The following is a 24,846-nucleotide window of genomic DNA, read 5'->3' on the forward strand; positions in this document are numbered from 1 at the left end:
CCTGGTCGGCTCTTAAAGAGGATTCCACATGTGGAGATTATTGAACCGGTAAAACTCCCAGATGTGGTGAAATCGCCCTTTAATTCTCTATATTTTTATTACCTGACATTAACTTCTGGATTCCACTCGATGAGCCTGAATGCCTCGAACAGCTCCTGCTATCTATCAGCAGCACCGAAAGCTTCTGTTGAAATCACATCTAATGACCAGCCGGCTCAGATTATCATTCTGTATATTTATCGTTCAGGAAGCCATTGTGCACGGCTTAAAATACACATATATTTTTTTTTTTTTGCCTTTCTTAAAGGTTCTACTTTGGTAATCATTATATGGATGGAGTTACACACAGGGGGGATTTCAGGATGTGCATTCAGCTTTAAACCACTTTAATATCCTCAGCACTTAAAGAGGCACCACAGGTCCACTGTTGAGCAGATCGGTTTGCCAATACACCGAGATTGTGTTTATATTCTGGACGTGATTTTTATAGAAGTGATCCGGCTTCTTTTATTGATCCGTATCGATGTGAGGCCGCTTGACTTTATGTCTACATGAAGGGTTAAATGTGACAGTTGTCAGTGACGTCTGTGTTGCTGTTTCATCATATTTCAACATGCTTTTAGCTGAAATACAGTCATTTTAAAAGTAAGTTAAACTTATGACCCAGGTGGATAAAACACTTTCACACCTTAACCAGACGTAGACTGGTTTTAAGCTACAGGTCTAAACATTTGAGGGCATCCTGCAAAAATACAGTTGGACAGTTTCATGACGTCTCATTAGAACGTGGTTTTGTACTTACAAATGTTGAAACACAGTCTTGAACAGCGGTCGCTGGCTTCACAGTCTTCTCGCTTAAGTATAATACCTCTACCTCCCAAATAATCATGCTCACCCCGTCATCTGTGACAATGCTGTACTCTTGGTCTGGTTAGGGTTGGGAACACATCATATTCTAGCCCAGAGTGTGTGTTTCTTGTTCCTACAAACATGGCTGGAGACGTCCTGAAGTCTCTAAAAAGTACCCAGTGTTTCAGAAGCAAATTATCTGGACTCCTCGTCAAAAATACCTACCATTGTTGCTGCTAACGCAGCTGAAACATGTCTGTTTAAACTCTGCTCTGCGACACGTAAATGTGAACGTATCAGTGTGTTGCATCCCTGTAATTGTGAAATAATGCCACCAGTGTTTAAAAACCTGAGGTCGATGTGGTTGTAAACTTCAGAGCTCCCCAGGTGGAGCAGCGGTTTATCAGGTGAGGGTAGAAGTACAGTACGGCGGTCTCCAGGGTGGAGGTTGGAGCCTGGAGGATGTGCTCTGTGTTTAGCATCGATCAGCAGGAGATGGAGGTCTGACTCCCGGCCCGGTGTTGTGTCGGACTGCCCTAATTGATGTAATGAATGTGATTAGGTGCTATCTGAGGGATCGCAGAGCCTGGCCTTCTTTCCTTATCTCCCAAAATGCTTCCTGGGCCCTACAGAGTGGACCAATAATGCATCAGAATGGGGGGTGGGGGAGGTGGTGTACCTCTGACGGGCCTGAACGTGGAGGAGTCAGCAGTCTCTGGACATAGTCACATACGTCAGCACAGTGGAGGCGGAAATAAGCTTCACACAGGTGGAGAGTGAGTCATATGTTTTCATTCTCAGTGATCGGCTGACCTCCTCGGCTTTGTGGCACCTCCATCAGAACTTCCATCCGTCATCTTGTATTATTTGACTCGTGTCAGCCGCTGTTGGTTGTCGGAGGGCGAGCTGAGCTGAGGAGGCCGACTGAACAGAGCCAAGTGTTCAGCAGTGCAACACTGGCATCGTGTGGACTGATGGGGTCTTGCAGGGGGATTCAAGACTAACTTTGTCAACATGTGAAGCATAATAGGTTAACGTTCGATAAATACTGCAGGCTGATGGTAAAAACATCCTTTGAGTATTATTTTTTAGGCTGTTCTTGTCTTTAATATTTTGTCCAGGCTGTGGACAAGGACATGATTGAATTAAGTCTGCAGTGGCTTTTTCACTGGTTTTCTGATGATGTTGGTCATGAGATACAACTTAACGAGCTACCAAGGACCGCTTGGACGTACCGTAACACAAGAATGATACTAAACAGCGACAGACATCAGGTTGGAAGTATTTGCACCATAGACACATTTCTGCAGTGTTTAGTGTTTTCTTTGAAGGGCTTGTCAACCCTTTGTGTCCACTACAGATATATGAATGCAAGGCAAGTTTATTTGTACAGCACAATTTAGACGCAGGGCAACTCAAAATGCAAGAAGGAAGACATCAAGAAACAACATGCTGAAGCTTAAAAAATAGACACATAAGCTATAATAGAAGAGGTCAAAGTCTTTTAGTCGTTCTCGTGAAAGGAAGCAGTGAACAGAAAGGTCTTCATCCTTTTAAAGCAACTTTTAGAAAATCTATAAATCGGTCGCACATTTGGATAAATCTGTAGTTGAGTCACTCAGCAGTCATTGTCCGACATTGGCGCACTGTATAAGTCCGCGTTCTATCTTGTTTCTCTTGTGATTCCTGTGTTTAACATACTTCACCATCTGCCTCCTGGTCCTGACCCCCCGAGCAGAAACGGACAGTAGATGGATATTTCTGAATTTATCTTTTTCTTTCTTCTACTTCTTGCAGAGCTACAAACTCTCCCTGCCTGAAGGCCTCATTAATAAAAATGGCTTCATTTAAACTTAGTTTTCAATTCCTTTTCTTAAAATAAGCTTTGTAATTACGTGGCGAACGCCTGGTGGATACAGTTACACCATTTCCATTGATTAATTATACATCCGTCAGGCGTCTGAGCGCTGAGGTTTGTCCTCTCAGTCCTGCAAACCCTTTTCACCCCACCAGGTTTAATTACTATTGATCACGTCGTTGCTTCTGCACACGTTTGCACCAGTTTTATTATGGGCCGGTTCTACCGAGCTGCTGAGTGACTTGAAAACGTCGAGAGCCACAATGTAGATTAGATAGATCAGATAGTTTTAGATTATTAATCATGAATTTGTGGTCTTGTCTGAGATATAAAGTTTGCAGCCTTCATCCTGTAACAACTACAGTCAAACATGGAGTACAAAAATGTCTTAAAAGCATATTTAAGGGTTTTATTATTAGTGTTTGCTCACAGGAGGAATTAATGAACGTATTTTCACGTCTGAGATGATTGTACATCATCTCTAGATTTAAAAGTCTTACTTCAATCCTTGATCTTTGGCTTCTGACAGGGTGGAAGAGAACATTTATGGATCTTTTTGTGATTCTAGTATGATGTGAACTCTTTAAATAAGAGCAGGCAGATGCTGCCCCTCTGTGGTGTCATCAGTGATGTTGCTCTTACGTCATACATCATCCATATATCCTATAGAGGGCAGTGTGACACAACAAATACCCCTCATCTTACCGTCTACGCATGAAATGCAATCCTCCCTACATGATTAGAAATGAGTGAAACATGCATTTCTTCAATAGCTAACAGAAACCACACTGTCAATAAAAGGAGTTTCTAAAACAGCACGCTGGAATTAAACCGCTGAGAGCTGCAAACATACAAATATAGATGTTCAATATCCTCCAGCCACACATTCTTGATCAGATGTGTAATTTCCCCCCCCGAGCTGGAGTCGATCGACTCGGGGCTGCGACAGTGACACTGCTGATTACAGCTTTCATGCACATTGATCAGAAGCCGCCCCCAACATGCGCTGCTGCTACTAATTACAGCAAAAACGCTGCACAGCTTTCATACGATCACAGGCCACAGCCAATCATCGAAACGACTGCGTGCCATTAGTGTCATGTTGTAAGTCTGAATGTCTCTCAGAAGTCGATATGTTCTCAACACGTCTTTCCCGAGCTGATGTGTGAACACTCCAGAGATCTGAGTTTTAGCTTGTGAAGCAAAAAGCTGAAGTCTCAGTTTAAAGTTTTATATAATGTGCATTAATTACAGGGAGCTGATGTGTAAGCCGTCATTAATTGTTGACGAAAGAATATTAAGAATGTATTCGAGCCACTCAATCCCCAGAATAAATGATTACGTTCTGCAAAAACATGATACAACTTTTCTCTGTCTTGCAGCTTTATGTTTCTTTTAGATTACATTTATATTGTAACAACGCTGTGCCAATCATCCGGTTTGTGTCAGGCATTAAAACCACTTTGTTCAGGTTAGATAAAGATCATGCGTTTGTGTACTTTGGATTGTCGCCACAAACGCTGCTGGAAATGTTTAAAACTAAATGTCGTTCTTCAGCGAGGTGTCCAAACATCTCGTCAAAAATACCCACTTTTGTTGCTACAAATACGTCTTGAAAAATATCTTGACTTCTCTTAAAAATCTTCAGTGTTTTATTACTTACAAATGTTGAAGCGCTATCTCGAACAGTGGTCTCTCGTGAAAAACATTCAGTGGTTTCATGTTTATGAGTGTCGAAATGCTGTCTCGGACATTTTGAAGCTCACCTGTACAACCAGAGTGGCAATAAACATCTTAAATCTTGAATCCTGGTCTCTCGTTAAAGATATCCAGTAGTTTCACTCTCACGCCAGTTCCAACAGTGGTCTCTTTTCAAAAAACATTCAGTGGTTCTTTGCTTAAAGAGGTTGAAATGCCATCTCAAACGACAAAAAAAGCCAGTGGTTTCACGCTAACAAATGCTGAAACACTTTCTCGAACAGTGGTATCTCAGCCAAATGTTCAGTGGCTTCACGCTTTCATCATTTTTAAGATTGAAACTTTTGACTTGTTGAAATTTGAGTTTAAAAATTTGTCAGCGTGACGCCACTGGACAGTTCAAATGAGAGACCACTGGTGGAGAATGCGTTTCAACATTTTTACGATTTAAACTATTTTTTTTAAGAGACCTTTTGTCAAAAAGTTGTTTTCAAAATGTGTAACATATTGTAGAAATGTTGATATTAAACATGAAACATACAACTTTAAGGTATCTGGGGATTTTGTAGAAACGTACAATGCTGTCATTTTCCTCTTTTGATTGGAGGGCAAGGCAGGAGGAATAATTCAGCTTCAGGTGGAAAAATAAAAACATACATTCTTCCGTTAGAGTATGTTTTAAAATGTTTGCGAAGCATTTCTTAATGGCTCAAGGTCATTAGTTTGAACTTCCAGGACAACCTGGAGGACAAAGTGTTGGGTCTGTGTTGAGTCACGCGGTGGCAAATTTAAAAAAGAGGTTGTTTCTCGGTCTTTACTGCACATAAAACCAACTTATGGGAGGTTAAACAGCAGCTTGTAAAAAAACTTTATCCGTCTTCGCAGCAGCCATTTTGATGAGCGTCTAACATCTGCCTGCTGTTCTTCTTTATATCTCTTCTCCAAATGTGCAAACCATCAGGGGGTTAATCCTCGTCTCCATCCTCGTCCTCACCTGTCTACCAGTTGCCGGATCACTGAGACGTAATCCACAGAAACTCAATGGCTTCTACACAGCGGCGAGGCGGATACGAGAGTATTAAATGTGAAAAAAGTTTTGGAGGGAATTAAAAGGTTTTGTAAAGGACATGGGCAGAGACTTCAAGTGACTCAATACCTCCATCATGTGGTACAGATGTATAAATAACTTTCCCTTCACGAAGCTCTTTCTACAGTAGAGGAAGAACAGAACGCTCTCTGCTGTAACGTATTTACAGAGACTTCTTTTCACGAGGGAGAAAAAGCTCCTCGGATAATGGCGAGATAAATTAATCCACAAAAGCAGACGGGTGAAAGAGGTAAGAGAGACGATTTCTGGCGACAATGCGTCTGTCGGGGAAGATGTCTGAGGCTTTTATGTATTTCTGGTAATGGAGTAAAAAAAAAAAGGAGCGATAATGGGATGTTTGACTCGAAGGAGGTAAAAAATTTTGCCACCTTTTTTTTCTGTGAGTTATTATCAAGGGCGTCTGGAATACTTTTAAAAGCCAGTTCTACTTCTGCTTTAATTTACATAATCAAATTAAACGATGACCCAAATGATCCGTAATGAAAATATAGTTTATTAAGAGTCCTAAAGGGCAGCCATGCTTTTCTCTTATTTCATTTGTTGTCCATGAATTACTGAAGTTTGGAGGTGGCTTCAAACATTCATTCACTTCTGAATGTGTTATTCACCGACAACTATGTCAACGAGAAAAATCTCCACTTTGCTTTAAAGTCAATAACGCAACTTTTCTTTTTATCATAATCTGATGTAGTCTGATCTATTGAACAGGCCGTCTTTGACATACTTTGTATGAGCAGACGACGAGGGACCTTGGTCTGAAGTTTATTTTAATCGTCGTCTTTATTTTTGTGGGAAAGTAATAAAGTTTAATCAGAAGAGCAGAACAGTTTGTTTACATTCATACAAATATGTTTTATATTAATGGCATTAATTCCCTTGAAACTGTAATCAAGTTTACCATAAAATTATGGTTTATGAGACATTAGACGCTCAAACGTCACCCAACTATCTTCAAACCAAAAAGGTGCCATATTTTGCTTATTTCATGCTTTTATACTTTTATTCCGATGCTAGAAAAGGTTTACATGCTTTAATGTATAAAACAAACACATAGACATTGCTGCAGCACTTCTGCCTGTCTCTTTAAGACCCCCCCTCCCCCCAAAAAACAAAGTCTTCTCTGATTGGTCGGCTCCTGCAGGCCTGAGGAGACACCGCCTACAGTGTTTCTGTTTTTGTTTCCCTCCCAACCACAGCCAGACACGGACTGTATCGTTGTGACATCACAACCATACGGAAGTCCTGACGGCTTGTTTGAAGGCACGGTTTCAACCTCTTACAGACGAAACACTTTCACATTTTCACATTATGTGTATTTAACTTTATACTGCTTTATACTCAGAAGCAAGTCATGGAAATGTCCCATTTTTAGGATATGGGGCCTTCACGGCTGGGAGCTGTGTGGGAAAACACAACTCTGAGGGGATACGCATTTAGAAAGATGGTTTTATTTTACCCAGCAAAGTGAACGTACGGTGCATTTACTGTTACACTGAGGCAAAATCCTCTTGCAGTAACAGTTGTAGCGCTGCGATTCCTGCTATAGATTGAACACAACACGACCCTTTTGACAGGGCTCGTGTGGCAGCTCAAGATACGGCAGCAGCAGGAGTCCCATTAATGAGGCAGGGTGAGAGACGGGAGGAGGCCGAAAGAGACAGATTCTGTGGAGGGAAAGTGTCAATGAGCTGGATGGAGAGAGCGGGATACATGTTGGATGGCGAGCTGTCAATAGAAAACCTTGAGAAGCAGTTGTCCAGTCTCTATGCAGCCATAACAAGCTGTGGAGCCTCACCTCCACACATGCCCCCCCACCCCCTCCTCCCGGTTCCCCTTTGGCCTCGGCTGGGCCTGCCGTCTGGGGCCCGGGAGCCTGAAATCCTGATAATAACGGTGGCATTGATCGCTGTGCCTGGGATGGCCAATTACAGCTTCCATAGCATCTAATGAGGAGCAATCGCTCCGATGGCAATTACTGCAGCTACACAGCGCCCCGGAAACTGAGATGGAGCGCTACGAACACAAGGAAGTGCAAGTGAGACAAATAAAGAGTGCCGCTATCGCTGCTACACACTTACATAAGCACGTACGTGTGTGTGTGTGTGCGCACACTTCAAATAATGGAGAATTTTAAACATTCTCATGAGTTTAACACAACATGTTTAAAAGCACCTTAAGTTGTGGCTGATATTTCATTGTGTTGGGTCCAATTTAGATGCACACACTAGGGAAGGGACGGCGGTTGTTAATGACCTGAGAAGAAGTTTTAACACTCATTTGTTTTATTTTAAAGTTGATTTTAACACATTTTTATCAAAGCTGATTTATCATGTTAAGTTTTAAAAGTACACCATGTGAACTAAATAATAAAAATTTCTTTGTTTCTGTGACTGAATAAACAAACTCACCTTGAAGCACAACACAATTTCACACTGTTCTGTTTATATGTGGCGGACCCTGCCACCTTTCTAGCCTCAGACAGTGTTCTGTCGACCTTATTCTCCTCTGAGAACAGCGTGTTCATTCATTTATGTTTGTATTATTACCTCATTAATGTAAACGTATGTAAATATTAAAACACCTAGTGCTAGCATTGCTGTTGTTAATGCAGCCTAGTTAGCGTTTCTGAAGCTAGCTAGCAGCTTCTTACGCTGAACTACGAGCGGAAGTTTGCTAATGTTGCGTTGGACCAGCAGCAGCATGAATCTTTTCCAAATTTCTGCAGTTCTTCACTTCACGATGGTAAGAGCTTCTTTTGCTAGCATGTCCTGTTGCACTCTGTCTTAATATCACCGTTATTCTTTTGTTTTTTTAGGGGGGTATTAAAGGTGCAATGTGTAAGAATTTTAGTTAAACAAAATTAACGTTCAACAAAACAAACTACCAAAATGATTAACGGCATGTGAAGAAGTAAATTCCAACGTTATGTCAAAGACGTCTATGTACTATGTCTTCTGAAGTTAGCATGCTAACAGGCTAACCCCAGCTTGTCCTATCACATATTACCACTCCTAGCTCCCACTTTTGGACTGCTAGCTGCACAGCTAACTAAGCTAATGAGCTAACTACAGCTACAGTTAGCAGCTACTCTGGTGTTTAGTGTTGTCGTTTGAATCAGGGATCATTACAAACACACTATGTTGTTGTCACATGGTGAGGAAATCAAAAATCATGTGTAGAAATTCTAAATTTGGATGCGTAAAGATGCGTTGATGATCGTTTTTATCGTCGCGTCGTAGCCGTCCTTGAGTTGAAATCAAACCCTGGAGGTGCTCTGAGATTCCCTTCCCCTCTCTGCTGGCACTAATAGACTTTGATAGGAGAGCAAAATGCCTGTCTTCTTCTACACTCTCTTCATTCATTCTCTCCATTTCTATTGCCGTCTGTTTCTGGTTGCGGGAACCGTCTGCGGATCTAACCGCGACTGTCTATGTGATCTGGATGCCTTGACTTTTTTCAGAAACGATTCCTTTTTTACTCTCCCACACCCCGCTTTTTATTTTGTATTATTTTTTTCTTCTTTCTGTTCTGTTGTGTATAGATCTTCTATCATCCTTCCCTCTCTTCACTCGCTGAATCTTTGCCGCTGTGTAACTTTAATATCTGGGCTTAGAACAAGGACAGAGGCAGCGGCACAGTGACAGTCAGACATGGGGGAGCAACACAAACACCCCTCAAAGCTCTTTTCTTTTTTCTTCTCTTTTTTTTTAATGTAAGCGAGGGATAAGAGAGGCCCCGGCACATAGACACAGCCATGAGAGCGTCTGATTGAGGCTTTGGCGTGAACATGCCAAAGGAGGCGGTGGGGGCCTGTAGCTTTCATTAGACTAAACACACAAACACATGCATGCACACACACACACACACACACACACACACACATCGGCGTTGTTAGCTGAGGGGGAGCGAGGTGTGGAGAGAAAGGGTGGAGAGGTTACAAGATAATCAACACTCTCTCTCCACCGTAAACCCACACAATAAAGACTTGACATCAATATGCCAGTGCAGTCATCACCACAATAGCGCCTGGCACCGAAGGGGGAAAGGGCCTCCACAGTACATCCGCACTGATTAAACCATGATGAGCGTGTGTGTGTGTGTGTGTTTGTGCGAGGATGTTCTCTGAGATGTAGCAGGGAGAGTTTGCAGACTTTTAATTAGCAGAAAACTGTTTGGCTGTCCTGTGTTTTTTCTTTTTTTTTGTTTTTTTTGTTTCAGGCTGGTGTGAGAGCAATAATGCGTGACGCGGTGGTGTCCCAGTGAAAAAGAGAAACATACCTGACTTCTGAGTCGGGTCGTCTGCTTTTTCTGTTAACGGGACACGTCACAGTGCGTTATGCAGTCGGTACCGTGGCGACCTGTTGACGAATCAGAACGGTTGTACTTGAAATGCGACGTCTTTTTAGTATCAAGCCCACATGCAGCCTCACACAGGCTGAAGAAAGTCACGGTGTCAGTTTTTTTTGGCTAAAAATGCATTCGTAGCATCGAATATCCAAAGCTGGTTCTGGATCTCTGATCAGATCTACGTCTCAGTCCAAACGCCAGGATAGTATGTTGGCGTTTTTTTTCTGCAGACCTCTGGTGCGTTCAGATTTGTTCGCAGGGTGGAGACACGGGCGTGACTCGAGTCAACGGCAAGGTGGATAGATCTGTTGCACCGAAGTATGAAATACTCTCTGACGGTCATGACAACGAATTGCCGTTTTCAAACCCGTCTTGTATCTTCGTCGGCGCCGCGCTGTGCTTTCACCGCTGCAACACATGGGAAAAAAGTTGTTCCTTAGTAACAGGTTAGATTCTCACAGCAGCTGAGGCGACGACGTCAAAGCTGTGCGGCTATCCAATCACGTTACTATTCTCACATTACAAGCACTTAACAAACACTAATTGTTGCCGTGCTGTGATACGTATGATGAGCGAACGAGGCAGCGTGAAGCTGATCTTCACAAAAACAGACCTGGACAGGCTAACAAACATGTTCAGAGTGATGAATATGCAGCAGCGAGCGTCTTCAGAGCTTCATTAACCTCCTTACAGTCTGAAGCTTCACGATGTCGCTTTGAAAAAAACAAAATCTAACAAAAATAATTGATTCCCATTAACGGTGCGAGGCGGGAAAAAATGTACATAATGACATAACTCAGGATATGTTTGTCCAGCAGAATACCTGGCTGGAGCTGACAGAGGGGATTACAGTGATATCTGTTTGTGTTCCTGCCTGTACGTTGAACAACGCTGCGGTTTTTTCTTTTTGTCTAATTAAATCCCACATTCGTCCTCCTCACCCTTCTCCCCTTCACCACAGCAACCCCAGAGACAAGCGCCACTTTGAATCCATCAGTTTACACGAGGGGTGAGTATTTCTCTCGGACTGAAGGGAGATGTTATTGGATAAAACCCGCCACCCCCCCGTAATGAAGTGTTTCATAGTTCTGTCACACTGGCAGCACCGAGCTGTGTCCGACTCGCACCTTTAGATGGCAGCAGCACGCCACTCCATCATGCCGAGAGCGTCAGTCTGAGGCGGAAAAAACAAAGAGGGACAGTCAGAGCTCATTATTTCTTTGATTCTTTAATCTTCCTCATGTCTTCATCCGAAATCGTTGTTATTGGTAATGGGCTGTCTCTTCCCAGTGAGGGAGGGAAGAAGAAACAAAAAAAAAAAAGACTTTAATAAGAAAAAAAAACAGAAAAAAACACACACACTATCCCAGAACCACAGCCGCTCAGCTCGTCTCGTTGTCTAAGTTTGATGTCTCTTCCGTGTAATTGAACTTGATGAATGGCGGCGTTGTTTTTCCCCGCGAACACGCTTTGTCCTTTCAACCCCATCTGACATATCTGGGCCGGGCCGGTTATTTTCAGAACACAATCCAGTACCTGTCTGTCTGGTGAAGTGCCGAGGTTTGAACTGTCAGTTATATGTAGTCATGAGAATGTTTTCATGTGATTTTTCTCTCTTTTCTTTGTGTCTGCGGTCGCTGCTGCAGGTTTTTTTTTTTTTTTTTTTTTTTTGCATATGGTTGCGAAGAATCTGAATGATTGTGTCGAGTGTGCACCGCCTGAGTTGGATGATGCAGCGAGGAGAGAAGATGCAGAAAAAAAGATGATGCTGTGTTCATTGTGAACAGCAGAAAGTGTGTTGAACTCTGATATTTTGAATGTCGGGGTCAGATTTTTTTTGTGGTTTCAAGGCTGTAGTTCAACATTTGGAAACAACAGCACAACTGCACCCTTAGAGAAACATTTATTGGCACTCGATCAAGCGACACGAAACAATTCTCATAATCTATCGGTTGTTATTTTCTTTTTAAGCAAGAATGCCAAACACTTGCTGGTTGTAGCTGGGGATGTAGGGATGGCTCGGGAGGATGTTTGTTGTTGTCACTACTTTCTTGCTCTTTCACTACAGCATTTTAATAATTTGATGCTAAAATCGTGACAATATCGCATCTCTGAAAAGCATTTCATTAAACCCTTAATATAAAGACGTATAGACATCTTTAAATCACAGCAGGTAAGATGGTTCTTTGTACATTTTACTCAGAATCTGTTTGATTTCAGAGCATAATTAATACTTTGACTGAAATATCCCCAACTGAGTCCGTGCTAAGTCGAATCAAATCAAATTGCAAACGGAATTTAATCTCGACAAAATGACACATTTATTAAATTGAGAAAATGAACCTGATGCATTCAACTGTTGAGTTACACTTTCTGTTAGTCATCCTTCACAGTAAGTCTAAATTATGGCTGTGACTGTGAAGAACATAAACAGGATGTAAGTGATTATTGTAAACTTCTCGCTGATTCCAAAATTACACGAATAAGAAAGTGTCGTCGCCGTCTGCAGTTGTACCGACCTGTTGTTAATGTATCTGCTCAAGTTATGAAGCCTTAAAGTGAAACTCTCACCAAAATGCAACCTAGGCTTTTTTTTTTTTTTTTGTGAATGTCAAACCTTCATGTAAAAGCATAATTACGATGAAAGAGGCACTTTTTCAATTTACTGTATTTTCGTTTTCGGCTCAAACTCATTTTCAGTGGGAGTGCTACAGGCACTTTTAGCAATAGCATCAAAATCGTTATTTTTAAAACAGTAAGAAGGTTCGACACGACATGAAACTTTACTCGTGGTATCACCAGGGTCTCTACACATGAGGACATTGTTTGTGTACACAGAGTTTACTAAAAATAAAGTTTTTGAACATCTCGCGTTAGCAGTAGCTTGTTCTGCTAGCTGCCGTCCTGCCAGCCAGAAATATCGATCTCCGAATGCGACGTAACATGGAGGTGAGTTTCGCTTTAAGTCTCCGCGTCAGCAGGCTCACAGTACCTGGTTAGCCTGGTTTTCCTTGTGTTTGAGTTTGTTCCTCAGTAATCTAATGAAAAGTTTGGATGACTAAACTCTGGACACTCGACCTATGCCACCCTTGAAAGAAAAAGGAGGGGAGAGCGCGGGGAGGAGAAGGGAGGGAGAAACACCTATGAACTTAATTACCCAATGAATAATTAATGTTTGATTGCAGCGTTCCCCCAGGCTGTCAACACAAGATAATTTATCATAAGATTATAATTTATCACTAATTGCTTTGGCAAGAGGTTTATGATTAGAATAATTTGCTTATTAAATGCACAAATTTTATTAAGCGGCAAACTTTTTTGTGTGTGAAGTACGTATCGATTTAGCGGCGCCCACACCGTCGCAGAGTCTGCCGTTTTAAATTGCGTTTAATCGAGTTACACATTCGGGATTAAAAATAGTTGTTTGCTCAGTCATAATACACTCCTGTTTTCCATAATTTAGTTAAACAAAACAGGTGATTATTCTAATGCAGCGAGATGCTTATGACCCAGGGAGCGATTCCAGCACAGAGAGGTGCCTCAATATCCTCAAAGCCAAGAAGAGCACAACGGCATCCTAAAGACTTAAGCTCCTCTGTGAATCCTGTTTACTCCTCTAAGCTGTAATGCCTATTTAGATGAGGAGAATTTTTTGAATTGTTTGTCTCCGGCATAATGAATGTTTGTTGTCTGGCATGGAAATCTTTGTGGAGTCGTCACAGTTTCATCGCTGTGGGCAGGGCAGGTGGATGGTTTGTGCTCGGTGATGTTTTTCTACAGGGCGTCCTCGCCTTTATACATCAGTGCTCAGCGTCTGACTTTCTGTTAGTATTTTTCTCTCTCCACAGCCAATTTCAGTGATTACACCGATCATGATTCTTTCTCACCCTACACGTGTAATCCTGATTGGTTTTTCATTTTTAAACTCCTGTTTTTGACTTTATTAGACATTCCAGATTAGAGATTTACCAACCTAATGACCAGAATAAATGATAGCTAAGTGCGTCTCTGCAAATTTGTTAAGGTTCGAGTTTCATTAAACTGTGTTGATGTTCTGCTTAAGTTTACGAATAGAAGCCACTTGGTTTGAGGTCAGGAAGCTTCATGGTTTGGTTTTAATTACCTGTTTTGGAGGTCTCCACAAAAATGGCTGCAGGTGGTTCGATTTACTATGAAGAACAACCAGTTTCCTTTGCCACAAAAACACCTGGAGATTGTCTGACTGCCGGTCAAAAACACCCAGTTTTGGTCTCCACAAACTCGGCTGGAGATGGATGAACTTTTCCGTGAAAGACACCAGGTTTTAGTCTCCAGTAGACCGGCTCGAGACTGTCTGACTTTCCGTGAAAGACTTTTGGCATCACAAAAACAGATAGAAATGCCCCCAACAGATGTCATTTGCAGAAACGTTGACAACTAACATTACATCCTGGAGACTCGGCCGAGAATTACAATGAGAGACAAAAAGGGCAAAAATGTTGATGCATCACCAGAAATACAGTATAAATAAACCAGAAGTAGCAAATAGCAAAAACACTCATTTAACTGGATGTCTTAGCTTTGAAAGAGATGTTATATAAAGGATTATGAAACGACCTAGACTTTCAAAAAGGTGTAACTGTCGGGGCTTAAATAACTAAAAGAATAGTGGAATTATTCAATGTGGACCAGACTTCAAAGGTTGGGCAGCAGATTCCCCGACTGTGCCGGCAAAAGTATCAGAGATCAGAAGTGAAACCTCAGCGACAGGGAGAGTAACACCCTGAACAGCAATAGTTGCTAAACATCCCAAAATTACAGCCTTAAAAAATACCACAGATTGAGTCAAACCCTCTGAGACGCAGTTTCAATGAAAATTGTACGTTGTGTCACAGAAACCTTACTTGTGCCAAAGCTGCCATTTAAATGTAGAAACCACTCGTATCCAAGGCCGAACACAATGATGAATAACCTGGTGTTTGGAGCACAAAGGCTGGAGCTGTGAGCCGAAGACTCACTAATACGTCAGCTTTTTTTTTTCTCGCTTTAGTTTAAACTGCTTTATATTCAGATCAACTTATCGAGTCACTGTTTGAATGAAGAGCCAGCGGTCAAACACAGTGGTGGATCTGATCTACTCGGAGTCACTGAGCATGAAACTATTGTAGAAGAGCCTCTGAGGCTGAGAAACGCCACAGACAATAGAGTCACTGAGGTCAAAATCCAAAGGACCAAACTACGGATGCAGGATACTGGATTTTCACCAATATTCATTATTTTCCAGCTCATTTTGGTGAATTACAAGGCAAAGCATCCGTCAGTCCGAGTTGTTTGTTTAGTCTCTCAGTCAAGGTTTGGTTACAACTCCGGCCTAATGCTACAGGCCGATGTTTACACAGTATAGCTAAAAGAAAGGTGAGGACGAAAAAGTGTAAATTCAATGAGACAGGCATGTAAGAAACAACAAAAGGACAACAAACAAACTGGAGACAAGAGTTGCACAAAAACAGGACGCAAAAAATTTGACAAACCATGAAGCCATGTGGAACAAACGGAGGTCTGGGGGCAGAAACATGGTGGGAAAGCAGACAAAGGCAGGAAGACACATCGGGATAAACTTTCAGGGAATCACCTGAACTAAAACCTCGGACCATGACGGACTCATTTTCAAGAATAACTTATATAGTTCATGTTATTTACGATACAGCCTCTTAATTCTGCTCTCAAGGTTTTAACAATCAACAACACTGATGGATTCAACTTGCTGAATTTCCCCCCTGGAGGTTCTGAGGTCATTAGCTTGGCGACGGTTTGTGTTGCATGCACATAATCCAATACTGACAATCTCATTTTAACAATAACATGTTGATGTCATTGTGCATCTCGAGCCCAAACGTGTATGAACACAGCTACAGGTGCTTTTTTGAACATTTTTATTTTAGCTTCGACGCTAGTTTCTCCAACAAAGCTGATGTAAACATGCAAGGCTTCGCATAAATCATCCCGAGTGTTTTCTCCTCGCGTTTAAATCTTTATTTGGCACTTTTTTTTTATCATAATACGTTGACGTAAAGACGCAGAACTCCCATTTCCAGTCTCACATTTTTTGACTTTTGCAGTCATTTAAGCCACATATTAAGAAGTAAAGAAATAAAAGCACACAACACAAACTCGTGCATTGTTCAACACGACAACATGACGAGTTTCATCCATAAGAGATTTCCCCCCACAGATGAAATTGATAGTGACACACACATGCACACACATACTGTGTCTTGGCATTTAGAGGGAGGAGAGGAGTCGAGTGGGCTGCTGGAAGCGATGTGTGTTCCTCGTCCTGCTGTCCAATCAATGTGAGAGGACGGGAAGGGAAGGGCTGAGGGCCAGTATAACACTTTGTAACACTCTCACCTCACAGTGTGCACACGTCACTAAACGTTACACTCAACACACACACACAGACACACACACACACACACACACATGGACCTGCAGGTTTTGTCTCAGTGGCTGGGAAAAGGATGGTGTGTGTGTTTATCAGTGCAGCTGTAAGGTGCTCTTATCAGCCTCCTGAGGAAGGTGGACAGATATCAGCTCTGGTGGCGGAGACATGGACTACATATGGCACAGATAGCACTCGTTTTGACACACACACACACACACACTCTCATGGAGACACACACACACACACACACAGTAGGAGACACCCCCGTTTTTTAAAGGGTTTGGCAGCCGTGTTGAAACCGTCAGACAGCCAATCAGGGGATCGATGGCAGCCGTGACTCGCCCAATGACCCATGCTGTTATCTCCGCTGGCCATCCTCCCATCTGTCCCCTCCTCTCTGTCTCTCCTTTACACTTTTTCCTGCCTTTCCCTGCCTCCCCTGCAACATTTCTTTGCCTCATCAGTCGGTGAAAACTTTTCCCCTCTTTCTTTTTCGTGGTCCCACCCCTCCCTTCTTCCCCTCCTTTGCTGGCAGTCTGGTTTTTCTGGTCTAATGAACCTGGGGGGTCTCAGGGCAGCCTCCGCTGGGTTGATTAGGATCCTCATTAAAGAGAGGACCAGACCAGACTCCCACCTCCCTCCCTTCCTCCGTCCATCTCCCATCTCTCCCATCGCTCCTCCACCCTGCCCTGTCACACGGAGTGGCATTTTTAATTACCGCTGCTCATCATAAAAGGAGGACCCATTACACATATCAGTGTGAGTGTGTATGCATGTGTGTGTGAGTGTGTGTTTTTTTTTTTTCGGCCATCCTTTCCTCTTTTTCTCTCTCCACTGATCTATTGTAATGAACTCAGTGTGCGGTGTAAACTCCATGGGAAGGCTCATCATGAAAACAGACATTACCGGCCGGCTAGTTGGCAGTTTTAACACGCCGAATACACAAATAAACACAACGGTCTTTAATGTTCCTTTTAGACTCACTTTCATGCTTCCAGAAGGCAGTAATGAGCAGGAAAAAAAAAAAAACAACTTGTTTGGAGAAAAAAAGGTGCAGAGGAAAGAAGAAAGGGGAGAAGCAGACGTAGGAAGAATGGACCGCAGAGCGCCAGAATAAATGAGGTAGTTTAACAAAGTTTAACAAATATGGAGCTGTGGAGATAAAAAGGGCGGCGGGAGGAAGAGTTAGATGGAGGAGGAGGGCAGGCGGGGTTAACTCTGGCTTCTTTTTTTTTGTTTTTTTGCTGTTGTGCTCGACGCCGGGATCAGATCAGATCAGCGCTGCTCCAGAGGATGCTCCGGGGGCCAGAAACTAAATCTGATTATGTCGCCTGAGAAGACTAATCTCTCTTGAATCTGTCTTCGTCTAATTCCAAAAACAATACTGTGATCTGTGTGTGTCTGTGTGTGTTGGTGGGTCTAACTAGGGTCATACTCTTGGATTGACTGAAACTAGATGTGAAGATTTTCTAATATGTGAGCTATAAGGCATCATAAACATTTGGTAAAACATATAAAACAACGAGCTCCAGTCTCTCAGTGATTAGTTGTTTAATCAGTTTGAAGTCTGATGATCACACTGAACTGCCATGTTGAGTCGACTTCTATTATTAAGCATACTCAAGCAGTACAAAGTGTTTTCTTATGAGCGAGCGAGCGTAGGCTGCACACCTCCCACTTCTCAGTGAGGAAACTAACTCTTCCCCTTCATGATGTTATTAGGCTCCTATTAGCAGTTGGGTTGAAACTCAAAATACTGCGCTGTGATAACAACTCATCCTCACATTGATGTGCATCCAAACACTGTACACTTTAGACTATAGAGGTAAAACCATAACACACTGTGACATAATCACTACTTTGGAAGCTAATCGAGGTTCAGTGTGTAATGTGGAAACCCAAAGTTGTCTAATGAACTCTTTTTTTTTGGTGAACCACATCAGTGTTTTCAGTTTGGGAAAGATCTTGAAACATTTGTAATGTCAGTAGATACAATGTGCTAATTCTGGAGATGAAATAAGTCAATCTGTGTTGCATCTCATGTGCGGTAGTTCACATTTTTGAGGCTGTTTTTCTGCTCTGGCACGTAAAAGTAACTTATCTGTCCTCACACTGTCCTTAAAAAGTTCTGATTGGCCGGGGAGAGTCGTCGATGAGCACAACATTAGACCTTTTGTCAAGCTTCTCAAATATGGAAAAAAAAAGTTATTCACTGTTCACTGAATACCTGGAGTTTTATACCATTGTTCTTGGTTTTTGGACTGTTGATCCTTGAATGTCAGCTGCGCATTTACACTGATTCCACTTTATCTCATTAATCCGAATGTAAGAAGAAAAAAACATTGTTTGTCATCATCCTAATTAAATACAAAAATATGTCCTTTTATGTAATATATATATGGTCCAACAGCCTTTTGAGAAAGTTCTGGTAAGTGATGCTTGCACTGGAAAGACATGCATGCATGCACACTCACACACATATTCTGTCACAATGCATTAGGTATCAGAACTGTTCAGTGAGCAATCAGATAAGGAGCACACACACACACACACACACACACACTGCCTCACACACATGGGTGCTTGTTCTGCTCACTGACTTTCTGTTAGCACACCCGTCCACTAATTAGATTCCATTAAAGGTGGCGTTCATAACTCCGGAGGTTTCTTCGGCTGACACACCGCTAGATGTTAAAAATAACGCCAATTAGACACAGCTTCAACACACCATCACGTCCGACCACCCAGAAAGATGAGACCTCGCGTCGCCTCGACAGGCGTTCGACTTCCGACCACCAGCCCCCTCCAAAAAAAAAAAAAGAAAAAAGAAAAGTCACACAAGTTTTTCTGCTTTCCTGTAATGGTCTGGCAACTCCTGGAAATTGAGGGTAGAGATAGACATCATCCTCACAGGGGGGTGAAGGAGGGGAGGCAGAGGGCTTATCAACAAAAGCAGCGCTTGGGGATTTAGTGGACAAAGTGTCGGACTCAGGCTAAACTCCCCAGGTGGCTGATGGGAAGGCAAAGCGAGGGGTTCTTCTCCGGCTGAATATCAGTGTTGTATTCTCCTCCTCTCTGCTTTTGTCCCCCTTTGGTCTATGTATGGTGCCATCGTTACCTGTCGTTTTGCTTATCGACGTCTGAAGCACCTGCTTTTAGCTTAGCCTGCTAACTTGTGATAAAGGCCTGGTGACAACATCTCGACCCTCCTCCCCCCCTCAGCCTTCACCTTCTTATTCATTTTGAAGAATGAAGAATGGAAGCGGAAGAAGAAGAAGGAGTGGGTGCACTGGTATTTTGGGTATTTCCCCCGCCGTCTCTGCAGCTCCTTCTGTCAGCACGCCAGCAGCATCTAAGCTAACCCGAGCCGGCGTCGAAAATGTCACCCGGTGCATTAGCATTTAGCCACCGCGCTCTGCTGTCAATCTGGGTTTATCTTTGACACCCCCTATGGTCTCTCACCTTAGCTCCCAGCCCACCCCCTCCCAGTTCTTCATTGTACTAATAAGGCAGGGGGACAGTAGAATTTATCAGGGCTAGACACTCCCGCCCCGCCAGCCATTACTCATCCACACACCAGGACATGCCAACAGTGGCTAATTGCTTTCTTTAACATTGGCACATGTGACATTCAGCAGAGTCTTCACTGGAGGAAGACGTTTTTTTTTTTTTTTTTTCCTTCACAGCAACCAAAATGCTCAGCCCATATAGTGTTCATGAAGACCTGCGTGGAGAGAATTGAAAACTATACTGATAATCGATGAATCTATGAGTCATATTTTAAGGGAAAAAAGACAAAATTCTCTGATTCCATTTCTTGACTTCTCTCTGACAGATAACTGAATATTTTTGGGGTTTTCTGACAAATCAATACATTTAGAGATGTCATCTTGGGATTTTGTTAACACTGACTGACATTTTCGCTATTTTTGGAAGTTTTCAGGACCAATATTTGAAAATATTTGTTAGTTGCAGCCCAAATAGAAACATAATGTAGCCCGTTCTCGCCAGAAAAACAACCTTGTAAGTCTACTGTAAAAGCGGCTTCTTACGACCCATATTTACATTAGTTGTTTGGCCGTGACGACTAGTTGCTGCAGTAATTCTTGCGGTAGCAAAGGAGGAAGTCAGGTGGAGTCAAAATATCATTGGATGGCAGTCAGGAACGGATGGTTCGGTCCACAGAAATTTGCTTTGGATCAGATACGATACAAAGCGGTGTTCCTCATATGGACTGTTGAACTCTTCCTGGAGAAAGATTGTAAAGTCTCATCACTAGTTGGTCATGTTTCAGGTCTATGTTTTTTTTTTCTGCTTTAACATTTGTGCCAAACTGAAAAACAAGAGGTTGTGCAATGCATGTGCACTTCTCAGGTAGGCTGCACAGCTGTCTGTTAGTCAAGCTTTCAACCTTTTAGACTGCAAAAACACAAGAATCTCTTCACCTGAGGTGCAAAAGCTGCGGCCGTTTGTTTAAATGATTAAAAAGACCCATTTTTCCCTTCTGCTGACAAGCAACCTTTTGTAGTCTGTCCCGCAAAAGTGGAATAAAAAAGGATGAATGTGATAGCGCTGAGGTGACCAGGTGGTAGATGTGAAAAAAAAAAGATTCATGCTGAAATTTAGTTTGATAAATTGCAGATGTTGTGAAAACCTGTGGACGCTCATTATGGCCACGGCACAAATAGTCCCTGGAAGCCTCCTGCATAGCTCGTTTCCACACACCTCTAAATGTAAAAGTAGAGGTAGGCACGGAGGAATCTGATTTAGGTGGCAGGAATTGTACAGTAAGCAATTTCCCCTTTGTTGTGAGGACGGGGGGATTATTCATCAAAGCGACGGTGGACGGTCCAATATCTAACAAAGCTCTTTGTTTTGTTTGGTGGCAAAAGATTAATGAACAGACTGGACTGACATTTCCAGCAGGAAGGACATTGATCTGAAAGCCTTCTGAAGATCCTCATTGTCCTGTTTACCCCGAGAACAATGGATGACAGCGGGGAAATATGTACGCCAACACACACACACACACACACACACACACACACACACACACACACACACACACACGTGCACGGTGGCCGCACGAACGCCGCAAAGGGCAAACTCGGTATTTCATAAGCTCCTATATTTGTTATTAATCACAAGTTCCCCTTCACGAGATCAAAAGAGATTTTCTTTCTTCTGCTTGTATGTGTTTTATTTAGCAAACTTTCTGGCGCCCGCTGATAGAATTTGCTGGAATCAGTCGAAAGTCAACGGGGACCTAAACTATTTCTTTTGGAAATCAAACGCATTTTCAAGCCATTTGGTTTCCTGACCTACAGTAAGAGTCGAAACAAGTAACAGAACTTTTTTTTTTTTTTTTCGGGGGGTGTGGTGGTTGGGGGGGATTTAAATGAGCCAACTGTCTCGATTCCCCGTTGACTTGATCTAGTATTGCAAACAAATGCTGACTGGAGGCTGTTGCCAAATTTCGGGGCCAAGCAAACTTTTTAGATGTCCTTTGGTTTTGGCAAGCGGATGAAACGGCTGAGCCCGGTCCGACACTATTATCTGGCTTTCACTTATTTACTGCAGGCATCAATATGAGATGCTGCAGGACGGAGTGACTCTCAGTCCAGTTGCAATCGAGACTGAAGTCCAGCCAAACTGACAGTGCACAAAGTGGGTCAGGCGAGGTCAACTGCAAGACTTTCTCCACCCCGATTGGTTCAGCACAGGACATGTGCCTCCTGATGGGACATGTCCGTGTTTCTGCTGCTTCTTTAGGATCGTTTTCTCTCCACATTGCTGCTCATGAGTGTATTTCTGGCTCGTTACGCACAGCGAATGGACTCTTTTACTGAAGGAGGCCGACATACTGCAACTATCTGCGGATTGTCTGTGTTATGTCTGAAGAGGAGAGCCAGAAACTGCAGAGGCCGTCTGACCCCCAGGCTGGGTTAATGGCTCTTTGCCCTTTGCTGCTCGTATTAACATAACCCAGCGCTGTCTGATTACAATGCCTAATGCGAGCAGATGGAGGCCCACTGTTGCCGCGCCAATCAAAATAACGTCATTATAGTGGAATAATGGCTGCGGTTGCCAGTAAAGCCAGAGAGGGGAGAGAGATGAAGGGAAGACGGGGTGTTTTTATTGTCCCCGAGAGGCCAGTAAGATCCAATCAGCAGGGTGTGACTTACAGTCTGGGAGCCCGGAGCCCGTCCACAGCACCTCCCCTCCACTCCAACTATCGCCTCTGCAGACAGTCGAGGGAGCTGTCGGAGGAGGGGGGCCCTCCATGACGAGGAGAGAGGAACTGTACATAAACACACTGAGAGTACAATGGCTGCTTTGCTGTTTGATTTTCGTGGGGTATGAATTAATAAGCGAGTGTGGATGATATGCATTTGTGCTTGCGCAGGACTTCTGTACAGGCAGCTAATATTGTGCGTGTGTGTGTGTTTGGCCAGCTCTCCAGTTATTGCTTTTGAAGTTGTTAATTAAACCCTCAACCATCTGGTAGCTCAATGAAATTACACTGAGCTTCTCAGCCATGAAAAAAACATGACTGACTGACTGACTGACTGACTAAATGAATAAATAAATAGATTAATAATTTAATAAATGCTTCAAATATCTCTTGTCTAAGCGAGGGGAAAAACAAGGAGTCTTATTAATCTAAATTCGGTTTGCGCCGCGCTGTCACCCCTGTTGAGTGTGTTCACGTGGAAGTGTGTGTGTGTGTGTGTGTGTGTGTGAGAGTGTGCTGCCTGCATGCGTTCCTGAGCGTGTGTGTGTGCTCACGGAGGCTTACAGGTGAATCAAAGACAGCTGTCAGCGTGTCAACCTTTGATCTCGCTCGATGTCTTCTTTCCTTCCCCATATTCCTCTCTGTCACATGCAGCGCGGCGGAGAACACACACCTCGCTTCGGTTTTCCGCGTGGATGCGTCTCTTTCCATCTCACGATGTGTGCGTACCACCCCAGTCGGTGAAAGCGGCGTACTGTATTTAATCTTTAATAGCCCGTCGATGAATGCAACGCGCCCGCTGCTGTGATATAACTCAACGTAACGCACTCCACCGCATGTTTTATAACTTCTAATAATACAACAGTGACATTTTCCATATGGTTGCATGCAAAATAATTGCATTTTCTGCGATGATTTAATCCCTCAGTAAATAGCAAAAGTATTGGTCCATTGTTGGATATTGCCGGGCGTGTTTCATCCCGGTGAGAGTCCTCACCCAGTGTTAGTTCATTAAAGGGGAAGGTGCAGCGGGAGATTATGGGCAAAATGTACTCGGTAATTAAATTACAGCATCTATATGGAGATGGAGGTTGGGAGATGTAAGCAGATGTGCCAGCTCAGGAGGGAGCAGGTAGTGGCGGTTGTGTAACGTGGAGCCGAGGGAGAAACGACATGTAACACTGATATTCACAGAGCAGCTGAGCGAAACTAATGGATGGTGGTTCTTACCGCAAATACAGATTGTGGAGACTTTTAGTTCTGTTACAGGAGAAAAAAAAAATCCCTGTTAGTCTCATCTGGTTGAACTGAAGCATCGAATTAGAACAGGTCACAGATGATAGCCGGCTAAAATATTACATACGGGGGTTCTGTGATATGCATGACGATGCATGAGATGTGTATGTATTATTTACTGTAAGGGCTTGTTTGTTCAGTGAAAATGAAACATCTGATGCACAATGATCATTTCTGATAATCAACAGTCACGTGGCAATTGTCAAAATAAATGCAAATAAGACTTTTGTTCATATTTGTATACAATTTACTGAAGTAGCTGCTGTGCCTCTCTAATAATTTGGATTGTATCAGGACATTGTGGTCGATGTAAGACTGATTAATATCTATTTCATCTGCAGGATTTTTGCAGTCTAATGAAGTAACAACATTTGCGGTTTCATTAGCTGGCAGATAAAGTACAATATGATGATATTAGACATGAATTAATGATAAAAAATTATAAACTGGTATCACATCTTTATCTAAGTTATATATAATATCCAAACCCTTAACCTTCCCAGCACTTCACTTTAATGTAGCGATGCACAATCTGTCCGCACGATCGGCTGTTCATGAAATAGTAAATAAATATAACAAGCAAGCATCCATTTCCAGAGAAGAAAAAAGATTGAGCGCCGCGTGCTGTTGTCACGCTGACGATGTCAGACCTCCGGCACCTGTGCAGAGCGCAGCCTTAGCCTGACCCTGACCCCGGACTACCAGCATGTCGTCGCTTGGTGTGGATGTTATTCATAGTTTCAGAAGAAGACGACGCGACTTCAATTTGCGATAAATGCTCTACACTGCTTCAGAGAAGAGGGAAACATCTTATCTGAGCAGAAAATCATCCATATGGTGCATCCCTACAGTTTTATTAGTCAACTCTTACATTTAAAACACTTACAGGAATCCATTGGTGGCAGGTATTAGTTTGTGCTTCTGTGATATTAGGTTTGTCTGTCGCTGCAGTGAGGAGTGGAAGGACACAGCTGGGTGAACGCCGCGACTGCGTGGGCACAGACACCGATACTGTCACTGACAGTCTGTCG

This window comes from Acanthopagrus latus, chromosome 14 (genome assembly GCF_904848185.1).
Source record: "Acanthopagrus latus isolate v.2019 chromosome 14, fAcaLat1.1, whole genome shotgun sequence".
Lineage (NCBI taxonomy): Eukaryota > Metazoa > Chordata > Actinopteri > Spariformes > Sparidae > Acanthopagrus > Acanthopagrus latus.